A 20229-nucleotide genomic window follows, 5' to 3' on the forward strand; every position below is an offset into this window, starting at 1 on the left:
CTTTGTGTCGGAGTCCCAGAGATGAACAATGTAGACTGGGTCCTTGCCCTCACAGAACTTTCATTCTAGGCAAGGAATGTAGACCTTGAACAAGTAAACAAATAAATGAGCGAGATAATCTCAAATAGCGATATGGGTTCTAAATAAAATAGAACCAGGTGATTCGAAAAGAATCTCTCAGGCTAGGAAGGGGGAGACAAAGAGAAGAGGATGAGGTATTAAAAGTTGGGACTCGTTGAGGAAGTGATATTTGAGCTGAGGCACGAAGACAGCACATAAAATTCTGGGAACAGCATGCTCTAGACAGAAGGAATGGCATGAACAAAGGCTCACGTGTCTGAGGTCAGACTAAGCTTAGGGCTTGTTCAGGGAACCAACAAAGCCAGCAAGTTAGGGCCAGTGAGCAGAAATGAGAGTGTAGGTCTGAGAAGCAGACAAGAGTCAAACTGTGCTGGGCCTCATGCACCACGGTAGGAGCATAAATTTCATTCTAAGTATGATGGCAAGTCACTTGCTTTTTAATAAATAGGATTCACATTTCATTTCATATTATTATTAAAAGTGTACAGTCTCTTTTTTAAAAAAATTCAATTAATTAACATATAGTGTATTATTAGTCTCAGAGGTGAGTTCAGTGATTCATCAGTCTTATGAACACCCAGTGCTCATTCCATCACATGCCCTCCTTAATGCCAGTCACCCCATCCCCACCACCCACCACCCCTCCAGCAGCCCTGTTTGTTCCCTATGCTTAAGAGTCTCTTATGGTTTGTCTCCCTCTCTGATTATGTTTTGTAACAAGTCACTTGTTTTTTTAAAGTTGTCTTTGGCTTGCTGTGGGGATAACAGATTATATAGGGGAGCAAGATGGGTTGTCTGGAAATGAGTTAGGAAAGCAGTACAGGGATCCAAGTTGCTAGGATCCAAGATGCTAGCGGCTGGACTAGGTTTGAAAGAGGATAAATGAGGAGAAACTGGTAAGGATTTTCCTTGTGTGGTGCAGATACTGGTGACAGAATTACTGTACAGCTCTGCTAATGTTCTCCTTCCCAAGCTTTTTCATCTTGGTTCATTCAGCACAAAGCTGGGAGTGTCATCCTTCCAAAGATGCCATCGTTTGCCCACATAGCTTAATTGGCTCCCCGTTGTTTTTAGAATAAAGTCCAAAGTTCTGGGTGTAGATTCAAAGCCCTATGCTATCTGGTCTCAACTGCTTTCGAGATACCTAAAGGGGCTTGCAAGGAAAGGAGACAAGAGTTACACAGCAGTTCGAAAGTTCTGTCATTTCACGTGCAGTGCTTCACAGAGCAAGTGGCGTTGGCCTTCAGTCTGTAAGGAACCAGCATTCATGGCCCTTTAACTGCTTTTTGTCTGAGAGACAAAGTGAAAGTGGCGACCTACATCGACCAGTGGTGACGCTCTAACTTCCATGGGAAGAAATAGGGAAGTTATAAGGTTAAGATTAGAAAAGATTAAGGAAGCCCTTAGAGTACAAATAAATAAAGGAGTGGATTAATTTTCTTATGATTCTTGACTTCATTCATTCCCCTGAAATATAACATCCAATTATAATGCAGCTGAACTAAGACTTTCCAACAAAATTTAGTGGTCAAGTGAACTATCAAAAGAGAAACGTTGATAGAATAAAATCATGGCTCACGTTGAATCTATGAGTTCCTCTCCTTTCTGCCTGAAGCAAGCATTTCTCGGAAATTGAAAATTCACATCAGGATCCTAAAACCAGCCTGCAGAAGACGCCGGTACTAACAATGCAGAGGAACAGAAGGGGGCAGTGTTACCACAGACTCTCGCAGGGACCTGTGGCACTGAGAAACTGCAGATTGCCCTGAGTGACCCTGCTGACTTTCCTACCATCTCAGAGTGAATCCCAGTGTCAATTGCTTGTTTCTTTCCACTTGCTAAGTCTCCAGCCCAGAAACAAAGTTAGCAATGAGGTTACCCCCTCAGTCTACCACCCTGCTGTGTCCCGCCAAGCCTGGTGAGAAAGTGACCACTTCCGCCCGGGGTCTCAAGAAATACAAGCCCAGCTCTATGTGTACATTAGTTATTGCTTTGCCTTTTACAGAACAGATGGTGAAAAAATTCACCTGTACTGACCATATGAAAATAACACTTTATATTTAAAATGTTATCGGAGTGCCTGAGTGGCTCAGTCGGTTAAGCGTCTGCCTCCAGCTCAGGTCATGATTTCGAGGTCCTAGGATCGAACCCAGCCTCAGGCTCCCTGCTCAGTGGGAAGCCTGCTTCTTCCTCTCCCTCTGCCCACCCCGGCTTGTGCTCTCTCTCCCTGTCTCAAATAAATAAAACCTTTAAAAATAAATAAATAAAATGTTATCATCAGACAGGCCCTAAGGATTTTTTTTTTTCTAACTGCTAGGAAAATGGCTATATTCAGCTATACACCAGAGCCTTACTCAGAAAAGTTCACTGAATACCTGGTTCATGCAGAAAACAGGAAGAAAAGAGTCCCTGCCCACAAGAAAATTTAGCAGACAAGTCTGGAGATAGCTCTGTGTGGGAAAAGGCTGGCAAGCACCCCCAAATGACAGGTAAAAATTCTTGAAGGAATCTGAGGAAGAACTCAGCTGGCTGTCTCCAGAGTGTAAGGTGGAAGAATGGGAGAGAAATTAGAGGAAATATCCTGGCTAGACAGCACTGTAATTGCACCTCGAAGGACTGTAGAATCTAGAAAAAAAGGTACTGTGCGGAAGGAAAAGAACCAGTTGAAGGAGTACGTGCATGCGTGGGTGTGTGTGGGTGTGTGTGTGTGTGTGTGCGCGCAAGCATGTGCGCAAGCAGGAGTATGGGGCTGGGAAAGAACAGGGCATGATCCGGTTTGGCCAGAACAGAAGGCCCCTGTGGAGGAAGAGTGGGAGAGCTGCTGAGGATTTGGGACTCGGATCTCTCAGCAGTGAGTAGTCACTGAGAGTTTCTGAGCAGACAAGACAGGAACAAGTTTCTCAACAACAGCCACTCCCACCAGGCGACAGAGGGCTCGCCCACCCTCGTCCTGCTGTCTCCATTCTCACTTCTCAGAGGGGGCTCCCAAGGCTCAGCGATTTCCCTCAACAGCCCCACTGAAGGGTGTGGCTTTGACATCAAAGTTCTAAACATTTCCGTTTTTGCAACACTTTTGGAAAATATCTTTCCCTCCCCACCCCAATCATGGAGGAAAGAGCAATGAGGGTAAAAGCTGCTCTATGACGATCTGGCAGAGAGAGGGAATGCACACATTAAGTGCATGACATTGTGGGATGATAAGCGAGGCTCACCTAAAGCAGAGGGTGAGGATGCTTCAAGGGCGCTGTGGTGCCCGTGAGTCCGTTCACTCATTCGTTCGTTCATTCATTCAACAAATATCTGTTGAGCATATTCCATGTGCCAGGCAGGCATTGCTCTAGGCATTAGGGATACAGCAGTGAACCCAAAATACCCAAAGCTCCTCCTTCATGGAGTTTGCATTCTAGACAATCAAATAAACGTATCAGGTGTCAGACGATTAGTACAAGGTGAACAAGTGGGGCAAGGAGGACATCAATTACTATGTTGCAGGGGAGGGGCGTCAGGAGCAAAGAGGGCAGAGGTGACAAGGAGAGCAGTGGGAGAAACGTGAGCTCTTTAATAGTTTAAGCCTAAAAGGCTTCTTCCTGGCAGGTGAACTCTAGTAAGTAATGATATTCAACTATCAATACTGGTGGTAATAGATTAATAGTAATGTCTATTGTTATTTCTATAGAGACTTCACTGTACTAAGCATTATTTCATTTATTCTTCACAATTAACCAATAAATATCATTAGTGTGATACTTTTAGGTGCAAAGGAAATTGAGGGAAAGAAAGGAAAGAGGGAAGAAGGGATGGATGGAAGGAAGGAAGGAAAGATGGAAGGAAGGAAGGGAAAGAAAGGAAAGAAAAGGAAAGAAAGGAAAGGAAAAGAAAAAAAGAGAAAGAGAGAAACCAAGGCTCAACTAAATTACGTAGCCTGTCCAAGTCATCCTATTCATACATACAGAGCATGGATTTGAATGCAGACAGTCTGACTCCAGAGCCTGCACTCTTAACCCAGACACTGGATTGGGGTACAGAGATAAATAAGTCGCGGACTCTGTCTTGGAATTGCTCATAGTCTGGTAAGAGAGACAGACTCATAAACAAATAATCCTAGCACAGTGATAGGAGCTATAATCGAGGTATAATAGAGTTAAGGAGACACAGAGGAAAGAGTGACTAAGTGCCTGCCCGTGGGTGGGGTGGGGGGTCATCAAAATGCAGACATTTGTGTTTATGTAATTCATTGCTCTCTCTGGGCCAGCTTACCCACAACGAATCTGCAGTTCCTTCCAAAGGCTCTTTCCGGTGGATTTCCCCTGTCTGCCTTCACAGGTTGTGGCTTGTCAGCCCATTCTGCACAAAGTAAGTAGTTCTGATGCAAGGGCCACATGAAGTCTTTAGAACCATTCTGGAGAAGGAAGAAAAATAGCCATAGTTACCATAACTACCCTCAGACAAGGGTGAGGAACGTGACAACCAGATGAAGTAAGATGAGATCACCATGCCATGTTATAATGGAGGAGGAAAGGGGAGAAGCTGGCTTTCCACCCCCAAACCCCCAAGGCCATGTGCATTGTGCAGGCAGCTAACAGCACAGACGCTCAGACAGGAAAGCTGTATGCCCTTACCTAGCATGTTTTCCCCTAAACATCCCATTCTTAACTTTGTCCATGGATGAACTTCACAAAATTCACAAATCCCCTGAAATTGTATGTAAAATTCTATGTACCAGTTGTGCATTTTCTAGAGATTACTGAGTTCATACACATTTCAAAATAGTATATCCCCCCCCAAGGAGGTTCAGACGTATGCATTAAATACTTGCAGAGCTGTTACTCCAGTAGATTTAAGTGTAATATGGTCTTAATTACAGGCATTATTAAGAAGGCCTGAAAAGTCTACGTGAATGTATGGATACCATTGTATACACCATGTTCATCAAAATTCTTGCAAATTAGTGTTGCCACTAGGTCCCCACCCATGAGGATAAGGCCTTCATGACTTCAGGGCTTGTCCTTGATTATGGTGTGTAGAGTTGACCTTTTATCTTCCTTTTGGCGCTTCTGTGTAGGAGGATTAGCTCTTGAAGGCTACAGTGTAGCATTGGTTCTCAACCTTTGTGTGGGAGGGGTGCAGTATTGGATTGGGAAAGACAGTATCACATCACCCATCTCGTGTTTTCAAGTCACACACACCCTCCCACCCATCCCTTCTGTACCCCCTACCCCTCTTCCAGTCCTTTACTGATGTTGCCCAATGACAAATGTGCCATAGGCTGAAATGTCCTCTTTATGAACCATTAGCCTGGTCACTTTCAGTTACCTATCCTTAGCGGTTAAGAAAAAAAATATATAGGATAGAAAGCTCACCTCCAGATGCATAACTCTAAAGGACACCAGAAAATGGACTACCAAAGCTAACTTCATATTCTCATGGACCTGCTATTGGAAGGCATCAGGAAAAAGAAAATCTAAGATGAGAATCTGGCCTTGGTGATTCCCTACTCTAGATAATAGTGAGTCTGGGAGTGACACAAGGCAAATATTACTAGCTTTTCAGAAGTACCAAAAGAGAATTTGCAGACAAGGATCCCATTGACAGAAAAAGCCAGATGAAATCTTAAGATCTGGACAAGTTCATTATCAACCAAAACATTTGCCTAACCTCTTCCACATCAAAGCAGCACTGCTATTGTGATAAGAAGCAAGAAACCTATGTCTGCAGATGATCAGAGCCTCTTGTCTACCCTCACAAGAAACAAGTGCAGATGTGTAATGCATGTGAGTTGAGCATGTATGCATAAGCTAGACTCAGAGGGAAGAGTGCTATGTACTAAACCAATTACATCCACTTCCGGTGGGGTGGAAAGGGTGATTAAGGAAACAATGACTTGTGCAAATATCTGTTCATGAAATTACAGCCTGAGGTAGAGTCGCTGCTGACAAAAATATTATGAACGGGCTACTGGGATAACTATCCTATAGGATAGTTTTTCAAGATAAACCCAAAACTTCTACAGAAGATTTAATTGACAACCTGACTTGTGTTATAGAAGCATTCCAGAGAGCAGCTGCCAAAGAAGGAATGTAATAAACAAGTAAGCGGTTACAAAGGCCATCTCCTGTTAGCCTTGGGTCATTAATGATTCAGTAAAGACATCACATTCCACACCTTGTTCCATGTTTTATTAATAAAACTTAAATCTGAAGGACAAGGGGGAACCCAACCGATATTTTATGATAGCTATAGAAATAAGCAATACCTCTCTCCCCCTCTAAATTTTATATGAAGAAAAAAATTGATATCACAACTGCTGTCAGAGACTTTAGAATAAGACCCTACTATTGTTTAATCTCTTCTTGTTTAAAAAAAAAAGTTTAAGAATGAGATGAAAATGAAGACTGAAATATCATTTGAAGTTATGCATTCAATATGCATAGTAACTATTATTACAATAATGAGTCAGGACAATGCATTATGTCATTGACAGGTAGAAAATCATCAGGAGTAGTTTGCAATATACATAGCTAACAGGCTGGAAAAAAAGCGAGTCTAAAAAATAAAAAGGCATTCCTCAGATCTCTCAAATAAACATTTAACGATTTGTGTTTTATGAACTATTCGTGTATGTTTCTGTGTATATGGAATTTAGGATCTGAAAAGTCCTAAGTGTCTTCTCCCTATTGGATGAGTGATTATTTGACTCAGGTTTGTCTCCCCCAATGGTACTGAATGCTCTGCAAGACAAAAATCATATCCATTTTTGTTTGTCACCATAACCCATCCCTGGCATCAGGGACAGTGCCTGGCACTTAAAAGGTATTCAGTAAATAGTCATTGGATGAGTGGATATATTGACACATTCCCATTCCAGTTTTGGTTCTTTCATTTTTCAGCTGAGGAAGGTGAGACCAAGAAAAACTACAAGGCCCATATTACACACCTAGTGGTAAAACAGGCTCTAGAATGATCCTCAGCCTCCTTCCAATTCATTAACAAGAACTGCCAATCTGTGCAATTTTTTATCACTCCATTACAGTATGACTATTCTAAAGGAAAACAGAATCTTTTATCTTAATCATTGTTTGCAAGATTATTAAGATTTTAACGTATCTTTGGCATTTTACCTTTGACACTGTTCTTCAGGAGGGCCCTGACGAGAAAATGTGGACACTTGGAAGGACACTTAGTACTTGCCTCAGCAAACTGGTTAAAAAAACTCCTTTTGCTTTCATTTAATAGGTGAAAAGTTTTGAAAGAGACTTTGCAGCTATGTTTTTTTGTTTTGTTTTGTTTTGTTTTGTTTTAAAGATTTATTTATTGATTGAGAGCTAGAGCATGCACCAGTGGGGGGAGGGGCAGAGGGCGAGGGAGAGAAAGAATCTCCCGCTGACTCCCCACTAAGCACAGAGCCCAATGCGGGGCTCCATCTCAAGACCCCTGAGATCATGATGAAAGTCGGACACTCAACTATGGAGCTACCCAGGCGCCCCAGCAGCTGTGTTTACTTAAAGAACTGCAAAACTAAATGCTACTCGAGTGCTTCTAAATAAAATAGTCACTGCTTATGATGATAACTAGTTCTGACTAATAGTACGTTTTTTTTTTTTAATTTTCAATCACATTCCCTTAGACTCTGAAAAGGTACAATTAGTCAAAAAAATTTTTTTTAAAATAGGCTCCATGCTCAATGCGGAGCTCAACGTAGGCTTGAACCCACAACCCTAAGATCAAGACCCTGAGATCAAAACCTGAACTGAGATCAAGAGTCGGACACTTAACTGACTGAGCCACCCCAGGCACCCCCAATTTTTTTTATAATCAGTGTCTAGCACAAACTTAGTACAATAGACTACATATTTCTATATGTATATATAGATATATACATATACAATATATATATTTATAAACTTTAGATGCCAGGGTAAGCCCTAATTATTAGGTGTAAGCTGTGTTGGCCAAATGAACACTCCCCTGATGTCTTTCCTGAAGTGAATATCAGGTACTGAAATTTGTGAGCTTCGGTTTCTATACATGGCAAGCAAGCTCCCTTATCATGGAATTGGAGAAGAGGCCCTGGAGCCCACCTGCCTGTGTGAGAATCGTGGATGCACCCCTTATAAAGTGGATCACTGAGGGTAAGTTACCACAATCTCTTCCAGGTACACCCAGGCCCTTATGCAGCTCAGTTTTCCCATCAGTAAAATGGGTAATAATAGCATTTGCCTCACGGAGTACTTGTGAGGATTAACCCATCAACATATGTAAAGTACTTAGGACACTGTTTGGTATGTAGTGCCCACTAAAGGAACGTTTTTTATTACTCAACCAATTATAAGCAAAACGTTTCTGAGAACAATAATTTTGCTTGTGTATTCTGTTCCCAAAAGGAAGAAAAACAGCCTCCCTGCCCCTTCAATGTAAATGAATGTCTAGTAATACTTTGTGGGAACCACCCCTCCCCCACTCCAAGTTTCTGGAGTGCAGGTGGTATTTATGCCACCTTTGTTCCAGTTGTGGGCATATGGCTCAATTGGGCATTTCATACTCCCTGCCACCATGATTCACCAGTGATGGGCATGGGGTTCAATCAGAGCCAAAGAGATGTGACTTAAGGGCATGTGCTGAGATCACTGGGGGTTGTAATATTGTCTGAGCCACTGGACGATTCAAACATATCTGAAGCTAACTGTACCCTGAACTTGCCATCCTTGGGCACAATGAATTCCTTTTACGATGTAATCCATTTTTGTTCTTTACTATCTGCAATCCAAAGTCATATAAACTTATATAGAAGAGCTATCTAGGAAGATCTCACAAAAAATGCAGGTGATATAAAAAGAGTGATATCAAATAGATTTAGTGGATGTCAGAGAGGAAAAATAATGTTAAGCACACAGACTCTGAAGCCAACTGTCCAGGTACAAATCCTGGTACTAGAGCTCAGCTGCTGTATGACTTTGGACAAGTCACTTACTTATTTGTGCCTCTGTAATGTCCTCTGTAAACTGCAGGTAGTATAAAATCCACCTCCCAGGGATGTTTTGAGGACTAAGTAAGTTAATATATGTAAGGTACTTCGAACAATGCCTGGGACGTAACATGTGCAAATGGGACACAAGCTTTCGTTATTTTATCACTATTATTCAGACCTTAAATAAGTGGTGGCATAGTGTATCAAAGAAAAAGTAGGGAAAATGGCTCTTATGTTGCCAGCTGAGATTTTTCTGTATACAAAGGATGAAACTGATGAACTAAAAATGCCTCTTTATAGCACCTTCTTAAATAGACATTTTTCCAGAGAAGACATACAGATGGCCAAGAAGCAAATTAAAAATGCTCAACATCACTACTTATTAGGGCAATGCAAATCAAACCCACAAGACATCACCTCACACTAATAGGAATGGTTACCATCAAAAAACCCCAGAAAAATCACATGTATTGGCCAGGATGTGGAGAACCTGGAATGCTTGTGCACTTTTGGGGGGAAATGTAACATGCATCCGCTGTGGAAAGTAGAATGGTAGTTTCTTTAAAAAATTTAAAAGTTAAATGTAAAAAAATTAAAAATTACCATATGATCTAGTAATTCTACTTTTCAGTATATATCCAAAATTATTGAAATCAGGGTCTTGAACAGAGACATGCACACCCATGTTCATAGCAGCATTATTGACAGTAGCTGAAAGGTGGAAACAAGCCAAACGTCCATCAGTGGATGAAAGGATAAATAAAATGTGCTATACACGTACAATGGAATATTGTTCAGCCTTAAGAGTAAAGGAAATTCTTATTCATTTATTTATTTCCTTGAGAGAGAGAGAGAGAGAGCACCCGTGCATGTGGGAGGGGAGGGGCAGAGGGAGAGGGAAGGACTCTCAAGCAGAATCCACACTGAGCATGGAGCCTGACACAGGGCTTGATCTCAAGACCCTAAGATCATGACCCAAAGCTGAAACCAAGAGTCGACGCTTAACTGACTGTGCCACCCAGGCACCCCAAGAGTAAAGGAAATTCTGACACACGCTACATCACTGAGGGACATTGAGGACATTACGTTATGTGAAATAGGACAATCACAGAAAGACAAATATTGCATGACTCCAAGTATATGAAGTATTTGAAGTTGTCAAGCATATAGAAATAGAAAATACAATTGTGGCAGCTGGGGCTGGAAGAAGGGGTAATGGGGAGTTGAATGGATAAAGAGTTTCAGTTTTGCAAAGTGACAAAGTGCTGGAGGTAGGTTGCACAACAATGGGAATACTGAACTGTAAACCTAAAAGATGGTTATTATGATACGTTTGACGTTGGGTGTATTTTGCTATAATTAAAAAGAAAAAATTTTAAATAAAAAGAGTTCTTTAAGTACCTTTTTGTAGCCCTATAGGTAGCAGGATATCTGATACAGCTGCAACTCACTGACATTGAATGAATAAATGAATAATAATGGAATAAACCTAATGACAAAACAAGTGAAGGGCGAGATAGTTTACAGAGTTGAAATATTTGTGGAGTAAAATAGAATGAAGTATCAAGTGCTATGTGAAAGACTTATTTTTACTATGTAGTAAAAAAGTATGAGGCATGGGATCTATAGATACTGGTTCCAGTCTTGATTCATTGATTCATTTATTTTTCTCATTCATAAAATATTTACTGAGCACCTACCGCCTGCCAGGCACTGTTTACGTGCATCAGTGAACAAGACTGTCCTGACGTTTGGGGCTTATTTCTAGTGGGAGAGGAAGCAATACTCAGCTTCTGGTTGGAGCTGGATGTGTGACATCAGACAAGTCCCATAAGTTTTCCGGGTCTTAATTTCCTCATCTGTACCATGAGATGCATGTGGCAGGGGGGACAAAGTAATACTTATCCTTTTTACATTCCGAAGGATTTGAAAAGTACAGGTAAATGTGGAACAAGGACATAAGAAACCACTAGGGGGCAAAATGAGCACAGCCTAAACATTCTACTGATGTAAAATTCGAGAAACAAAAACATATGATTTCACTCATATGTGGAATTTAAGAAACAAAACAAACGAGCAAAGGCGAAAAAAGAGAGAGAGAGAGAGGCAAGCCAAGAAACAGATTCTTATGTATAGAGAATAAATTGATGGTTCCCAGAGGGGAGGTGGGGGGCGAGGTGAAGTAAGTGATGGAGATTAAGGAGCGCACTTGTCCTCATGAGCACCAGGTAATATATGGAAGTGTTGAATCACTATACTGTACACCTGAAACTAATATTACACTGTAGCTTAACTGAAATTCAAATAAAAACTTTTTTAAAATAATTTTTTTAAAAAAGGAGTCATCCTTTTTGCATCATGAAAAAATAAGCAAACAGTAAATGTCATATATTATTGTAGGTAGGGAAAGAGCTCTACAGAACAGTTACCCCAATAACTATTTGAATAACTATGCTTTATTCTATGAATAAAGTACTTGATTTAGAGATCATGTTTTTTCTGAGGAATAACAGCAGGTAAGAAGCAGAATGCTTGATTAGTAATTGAAAAGCATAGCTAAATGCGTATAATAAGACCATGTCTACAGAACCACAAAATACCAACCAACATATTCAGTCTGGATGTAGCACTTTACCCCTTATTAGATGTGAGGATCCGATACATATTTAAAATTCTTTCACTTCTTCATTGCTACTATGTGTATCGGTCTCTGATTACACAAGAAAATGTATGCTCTTCTTTTTTCCCCTTATATCTCACTGGGAAGTGGTAGTTTTAAAATGTAAAAAATCTTTTTGACAGTCTTCTGTCAAAAGCTGGAGTTTAATGCCCTATTCCTTGGAAATAGTCCAGCTTTACTGATATGTTTCTAGTCAATTGCATATGTTAAAAGTGACACTGTGTGATTTCCAAGGAAGGTGCAGAGGTGGTAATACAGCTCCTGGCTGACTCTATCTTTCAGGATTCTCTTCCTCAGAACACAGCCTTAATAATTTGAAAGGGCCCATGTTATAGGGAGAGGCCACATGTAGGTATCATGGCTGAGAGCTCCATCAAAGGTCCCAATCGGCAACTAGCATCAGAAGTCAGACCTGTAAATGAACGAGCTCTCCAACGATCACCATCCCGAGCCTTCAAGTACCCCAGCTGAAGCTGTGTAATTAATGTTATTATTGTTTGAGGCCATAAAGTTTCGAGGTGTTACTTTTACAAAGCAATAAAGAACCAGAACAGGGGTTAGTTGTCTTTGGGAATATGGCACAATAATTTCAGAAAATAAATGGCCAAAGGATTAGATCAGTGCTTCTGTGGATTCCAATTGGCATGGACCCACTCACACCTGCCCTGAGAACAATAAAAACATGCTGAAGATCTGTTATCACTCAGTGTCAAATCTCCTGTGCACTGATGTTCAGGACTATGGAGTCTTGGAGACAGATCAAGCCTCGTCATTTACAGGCATCATTATCACTGACATCCACTGGCAGGTTATTATAAACGTTCTCCCAAGCAGCAGATCTACAAAGGAGAGCCTTTTCTTGGTCTGGACCTTCTAGTTCACAAACAAGGAATGGCAAGTCTGGCTGGATAGAAACTCAGTAATGACTTCATCAAGCAGGAAGCCCTGAGGAACAGGAGTGTTTCTCCAGGCAGGTGACTGAAGATAGCTAGCTTGCAGCCAGTCTGCAAGGGAGATGGGAATATTGGGCTTCTTCAAGCTTAAAACATCAAGAGGCAGAAGCAGAGTCTGTTTGTCGTTTATAGTGACTGGCACATGGTAGATTCTCAATAAATAATTGTTAAATAAATATCACAAACACAGCATTATTTAATGTCTTAGCATTGGAACACTAAATATAACATGACCACTATCCTAATAGACCATCTGATGTGATGAGATGGTTACAACGATTCATTTATTCACCATCTCATCTTCATTCATCACCTACCACCTGAAAGTCACAGGAAGGATACAATGAGGAATCTGACACTAACCATATTAGTAAAATTGATCAAATCCCTTGTTCTGATCTCCTATTCACCCTATTAGTGAAGGAGGGATTGGCAGAACGTATGACACTCGACACTGGACAGATGAGATTGGCAGCAGCTTTTTAATTACATTTACTCACAGCCCTTGTGAGGAGGACACCGAAAGCCACACAGAGGCGTGTGGGGTTTGCACACAGGAATACAGTAAACCAGCAGGGGCTGTGGGAGACAAACTGTAGTGGCAGGAGGGTGGGGTGACCCCAGATTTCCATGGGGATATATGATTGGCTTGTAGGAAGCTTGTAGGAAGTTAAAACCAATTAGGCTGGGGACCATGTTGGGTGGAGCTGGTGTGGCTGATGGGGGAATGAGCCGGTGTGGAGCCTTTCCTGCTGGGTAGGGGACACATCTGGCAAGAGAAGACGAAGTCACGGCTAGGCTTTTGGGGCCCTGTGAGGGTCAGAAATGTCAAGACAGCACTTGAAATTTAGGTCTTATAGTACATCTCTTGGCCTCCAATCCTCCCTTGTAAAATCAGGTGGTGGGAAACAAATGATCTCAAGGTTCCCATCAGTTTTAATTCTCTTTAATTTACATTATGTGAAGCCACTCAATGAGAGGTCACTCTCGGAGGCACTTGCTGCCCTGATTTGTCTGTGAAGTCTATTTTTGTTGTGTTGGAGATGTCTCAGTGAATTCAGGCTAATCTCCTAGGGCCCTCTGAAAATTTTAATGTGAAGCCGAAGCATTTTATTTCCAGTGAGTGGGAAGGGGAGTACATTAGAACATTTAGCACAGAAGTCAATTTTGGCATTAATAGGAAGAGATTTAGAGAGCCCAGGAAAGAAATGGTATTTATAAGTCCAAAATCAACTGTTCTTTTAAATAACATCAACCTTCTAAAAGTAAAATCTTAGTGAGAATTAAGAAATATTTATATTTTCTTCCAGGGGTAATTATTCATTATCTCAGACAGTAGGGGATTTGTGATTCTTATTAGATGCTGCAAATTTAAGACTGCAGGGGAAGAGTCAAAAACATCTTGCCTAATTAATTTCAATCAAAAGGCAAAAAATGTGTTTGTTTTTGACTTCGAAACCTAAACCTGCAGAATTTAATAAAAACTGTAAGTCTGATTTCACACACCTCTGTTTTAACATAAAATTATCCTCATCTCAGGAAAAGTATTGAAGTTGATGTTATCAATAGTCTTAGTAACAAAAACTTATATCCAAGTACATAAAGAGCATTATGGTTAAGACAGTGTAACCTGCTCTAACAGTCATAATAGTAACCATCTCTGCTTAGAGAACATGCGTTCTCCAACATTTAAGAAATAATTGAAGAAAGTAATAATAATAATGAAAAGGGTGTGCTGCTGCCCAGGGGCTTCAAGCTAGCATGCTCTCCTACATAGCCACCTGTCTCATGCCCAGTGACCTATTTCTTATTCTGGCAAGACACTGTTATTACCAAGACATTAATATTATATCAAATAAAAATAAAAAATTAGAATTCTGTAGCTTGGGCATGTGTCCTCCAAAGAATGTTTCAAATTTATATTTAAATTTATCTGGCTTACAGCTCCTAGACCAGCAATATCTTGTGCTGGAAATACTGTCTTGTAACAAAATACAGTTTAATACAACAGGCCTTACAACAGCAAAGAGTTAAACTGTAATGAAAAGCAGTGGTAGCTTGCAATGTCTGAGGGCGTCATGAAGAATTCTAACAGAAAAATATAAAAAATGAATCGCCTAAAGGAAGTGTCATGTATTAAACTTACAGTCATCTCTACGCTGTTCTCTTATTGAGGACAATAAAACTTGATCCCTCCATCATCTTAAGAAGCATTATATTAAATTTTTATGGCAATTGGTTTACGTGGCTAGGACACTGCCATTTTCTTTCTTTGCAAATAAACATATTTTCCACAACATAAGTCACCTTATGCACTGTGTCCTGACAAATTCTGTGTGCTATGAGAAGAGGAGAGAAAGGGAGATCAAGCAGAAAGATGAGCACATTTTCTTTAATGTTTGAAATAACGTGAAACACACCAAGAAAATCAAATATGGGTAGCACTGTTCAAAATTTTCAAGTATAACTGCTCTCATGTATTAAACCAATAGCACCTGACATCCAAAGGTATGTGTGAGACTAAAATGCACAACCCAGATGAGCCCAGCTGGAAAAATATAGGACAGAAGACGACAAAAGCACACTTTCAATACACTCCATAGGATCAAAAGACAAGTTATAAAATTATACAGAACCCACAGGGAAGCATCAGAGGGAATGTATGCAATTGATTTTGGACAGAGATAGTTTGTTCAAGCCCAATCACTGCAGTTTTTCAAAGTCCATTTGGATTGCTGACAAAATCCTACAGCTTCTACAGCTATACGGTTGCAGCGATGACCGTAAGTTCAAACATTCACTGAATACTTAGTATTTAGGCACTGATATTTGCAGGCACTATCTCACACAATCCTTGTAGCAAGCACATAAGACGAATACCGTTATCATCGTGCTCTTTACCCAGGAGAAAAGTAAGGCACAGAGACTTTGCTAACTTCATGGCTAGTAAGTGGGAGAGGATGTAAATCCAGGCAGTCTGGCTCCAGACATGCTCCCTTAACCACTATACATTATGAATTAAATTACATGACAAATAGAAGGTAAACGTAAACATGAGGTGATTTGTCATGTGCCCAATGAGAAGATTACAAAAAATATTTTTTATCAATTTGAATATATACACATTTGGGAATGTAGATACAATTACCAACTAACTATAATTTTACAATTATCAACTAACTATAATTAGTTTTAAAATTAATAATTTTATTAATTTTAATTTTAAATTACATGCTAGGTAAATTAGTATATTCATTAGAAATATTGCCCTTTTTATATTCATGTTATGTAACACAATACAGTCGAGTGGTTTAGCATAAGGACTCTGGAGTCAGACTAGGTTCAAATCTCAGGTCTAGTATTTCCTACCTTATGTTGTTTGACAAGTTATTTAACCTCTCTGTTCTCGGTTTCATCAGATGTCAAGTATATAGTACCTACGTTGTCAGGCTGTCAGGAAAAGTAATTGAGTAGAAAGGTGGGACGGGCTTAGAGCGGCACAAGGCACACAGTACGTATATATTGGTGTTAGCTCTTACATTTTTCCCCCAAGCGCTTCACTTGCACCTTTGGCAGGAGGGGTTCTGCTATCACCAGAGCCCAGCCCTCTGATGCTATGTTTTACACTATCTCCCCTTCTAAGTTGTTTGAGATACAGAACTTCCACGGCTGCCACTGAAGTTCTTATTCCAAACCATAATAATATCCATTCACTTAATATTAGAAATGTTTCATTTGCTTTTTAAGAGGTGGTCTGATCTCTACAATAAAAATACAGCATTGCTTTAAAAATTATCTTTAAAAGCATTTTTTAAAAAACAGCATGAGGCACTTGGAATATTCAATTCAAAATCCCAAGAATAAATGCTAAGTTAGGATTAAATTTCTTTGCCTTTTAAAAACCCATTTTGTCTAAAAGCTTCCAGTGTTGTTCCAGGCAAATCTGACTTCCCAAGACAGTAATTTATTGTTCCAAGTAAAATAAATGAAATAACAGAAGCAGAATTTGAGGAGGAAACTCTTTTCTAAGGGATAAAGGATAATTTGGAGGAAATATAATTGTCATATTTGGGAAATGGAGTTATATCATTAATATTCAGGGATAGTAAAAAAAGATCTTGGGCATTTACACTGGTTTTTACCATAATTATCAGGTTTCATCGTGGAACTTGACATGATAGGTACAGAGCTGCCAAATCCCCACCTCATTTTGTGCTTGTGGATATAGTTGAGAGTAGGGGAAACTACCCATGTTCAAACCAGACCTTTCTGGCAAAATTCCCCATGACATATTTACTATAAAACAGAGGGCAAGGAAGGCAACTCTAAAATCTAAGCACAATTTCATTGCTACCCTAAAAAAACAAAGTTCTCCGTGTGTGTTTGTGAAGTATGTAAAAGTGTTAGTATGTATTCTAGGATGATTGTCAAACTAATTAGAAGATACCACTCATGATTAGAATGTTTGTTTTTTTTTTTTGTTGTTGTTGTTGTTGTTGTTGTTGTTGTTGTTTTTTGGTCACAAGTTTGGTAACTGACATATTAAGTTCCAGGGACGAGTGGGCCACTGTTACAAGCCCACCTCATGTTCCATCAACTCTCAACCTGGCTAAGGCTTTTTACTCCTAATGAATACAATTCAGTGAATTTAACAGAGGTCAGCACATTCACCAAGTACTGCAGTTTGCTTTAATATAACTCTCTGGATACTATCCTGAAGTGGGGGATGCAACACCAAAAGAAAAAAACAAAAACAAAAAACAACCCCCCCCAAAAGAGGTCTACCTGACTAGCCACAAAATTGACTGTTATTCTCCAAGGGTTTTTTTTTTTTTTAAAGATTTTATTTATTTATTCAACAGAGATAGAGACAGCCAGCGAGAGAGGGAACACAAGCAGGGGGAGTGGGAGAGGAAGAAGCAGGTTCATAGCGGAGGAGCCTGATGTGGGGCTCGATCCCGTAACGCCAGGATCACGCCCTGAGCTGAAGGCAGACACTAAACCGTTGTGCCACCCAGGCACCCCTCTCCAAGGGTTTTCTGCAGGATACCTTGGTTTATACTTCAAAGTCAAACAATGTGGAAGATTTAATCATGTAACTTAATTTTTTGCTTGTCTTATTGAGTAAGAGACACATGAGGCTAGGTAGAGAGAGACAGGTAGGGGGCTACATGACTAGGCTCATGCAGAGGGGTACGTGACCAGGCTCACAAAATCCCAGATGTGGAAAGATGTTATAGACAAGATATTAAGGGACCACTAAACCTCCAGTGGCAAACCATTCGGGACCCCTCACCCTCTAGAGAGCTTTTTTCTCTTTCTTTTCTGTTCTCACCTTCACTTAATAAGCTTTCACTTCACTTCACCCCTTTGTGTCCATGAGATTCATTCTTCAGGTCCATGAGACAAGAACCCTGCGACCCTGCAACATTATCAAGTGGGGCAAGTGTTAGCAAAGAAGGAAATCTAGTAAATAAGGTCATTGTTTTCACAGATAGAAGCAGAATTTCAGTAACATCTACATCTAACAATTCATTCCTAAGCAAGTAATATTTTATGCTCATAGTCTTATATTTTATTTAAATTTGAGAGCAATATCTCTTTTGGATAGGAAGAAATGGAAACATGAGAAGACACAAGAGACTCCAAACTCTTCTAACCATAAGATCACTAAGTAGATGAAGTAATAGATTACCGCATATTGTCGGTAACTAGAAACTTAGCTTCATAGGTAACATGGCTTAGAGAGTATAACCACATAATTTATCAGCCAAACTGGGATACTTTTGATATCAAAAAAGGGACAATATTGATAATTATGCTGGAAAAAAACAGGCCTAAAATGGGGCAATGTGGCTGGCTCCAACAAATCTGGGTACATGGTCATTTTCCCAAGAGTTGTGCAGATGGCACCTACATCAGTAAACTCTAAAATGATTTATAAAAGTTGGTAAATTGAATAACTTGATGAGCTATTTCAGAAATTTTCTGATGAAATTAGCTGTCCATTCATCTCAAGAGTATACTCCTTGGTTTTTCAGTTTGTTATGCCCTTTTACTATTATTACTTTTGTTTGGAGGCGACTGTGGAGTTTTTTGTTTGGTTGGTTTTATTTGTTTGCTTCATTATAGTGTGTATGTTGAAAAAAACCTTTTAATCCATGAAATTTTACTATTCCTTTGAAACTGGTCCCAGAGCAATGGCCTGGTTTCTTTTGTAAAGATCATGGGATTTGGGAGCCAGCATATAATGCAAGGGCTCATGGTATAAATTTTAATACTATAAGCTCTGAAGACAGTTCTGCTCATTGGTTAATACCATGGCATTTGGAGTGAGGATTCCTGCACTTTCGGAATGTGATTTAACACAGAACCCAGAGCAATCAAAAGGAAAGAATCTACTTATGCCACTCTTCAGTTCATAACCTTCGGTGGTTCTCCTTTGTCTTTTACAACTAAAACCAGAATCCCACAAGACATTCTATTCCTGGTCCTTGCCTGTTGCTCCAGCCTCAACTCCTACATGGCTCTCCTCCATCGACTCTCCAACCATCCTGGCTTCATTTAAACCAGTGATTTCCAAACTCTGATCTTATCCAAGAGACATTTTTAGTTGTCACAAGGTGGCAGTGGGGATGGGGGGGATGTGCCACTGGCATTTAGCTGGTAGAGGTCGGGGATGTTGCTAAACATCCTACAGCACACAAGGCAGCATCCTCCGTAAACCCCCACCCCCGCCCCGCAAGAATTGTTTACATAAAAATGTTAATAGTGCAAATGTTGAAGAACTCTTATTTACACCTTTTCTGACACCACGTTTTCCCTAATCCTAGGCCTTGCACACACTTCTCACTGCCTGAAATATTCAAGCTCTTCCCCTCCTCTTTTTCCATTTTTTAAATAACTTTTCACCCTTTTATCACCTTTTCACAGTGGCTTTCCCGATTTTCTGCCCCAGATGAATATTACACTCTTTCAACGAATTATGTAGCACTTCAGAATATTAATAATAGTTTTACATATTCTTATATGTGTTTGATAACCTCACCCCAACGAATCCCAGGTGAGCGCTACCATTTAGCTTGTATTCACCATAGTAACCCCAACAGCTAGTACAGCGAGGTGAGTCGTCCTGCAACACTGCATTCAATGTTACTAAATGAACATTTAACAGCCTCACTTACAAAAGGAGAGCAATAGAGTCATCATCTCATTAGGTTGTAAGGACTAAATAATACACATGAACTCTGTAACACTGTGTCTGAATCACGGTAAATCCAGAGAGACCGACGCTCTGTAGTTTGTGGACAGGAGACCCGCCGTATCCGCTCAACAACAGCGCTTGCACATCCTCTCCCAGGTCTTCGGTCTCCTAAGGACTTGTCCCTCCTCCAAATAGTTACTAACAATTCCTGCGCCTGCGCTTTTCTACCTCCGTCGCTAACAAGGTTACCGGAAGTATTTTCCTTCTTCTCATTGGCCCGCCACTGGACTAAGTTCGTCGATACTGCGCATGCTCCACAGCTGGTTTCCTCCTTCCTGGCCCCGCC

The 20229-nt window shown here is 40.3% G+C and overlaps 1 long non-coding RNA gene across 1 annotated transcript; it reads right to left on the reverse strand.

The window, feature by feature from the left end:
* Positions 1-4360: 4360 nt before the first annotated feature.
* On the reverse strand, positions 4361-20063 carry LOC121100653. The gene is made up of 3 exons (XR_005832366.1): positions 19864-20063; positions 18015-18101; positions 4361-4480 (listed from the first exon to the last, which is right to left on the reverse strand). It is a non-coding gene; the product is annotated as an uncharacterized LOC121100653 (long non-coding RNA).
* Positions 20064-20229: the final 166 nt, after the last annotated feature.

Source organism: Ursus maritimus, unplaced genomic scaffold, assembly GCF_017311325.1.
Source record: "Ursus maritimus isolate PB19 unplaced genomic scaffold, ASM1731132v1 scaffold_5, whole genome shotgun sequence".
In the NCBI taxonomy this organism is placed as follows: Eukaryota; Metazoa; Chordata; class Mammalia; order Carnivora; family Ursidae; genus Ursus; species Ursus maritimus.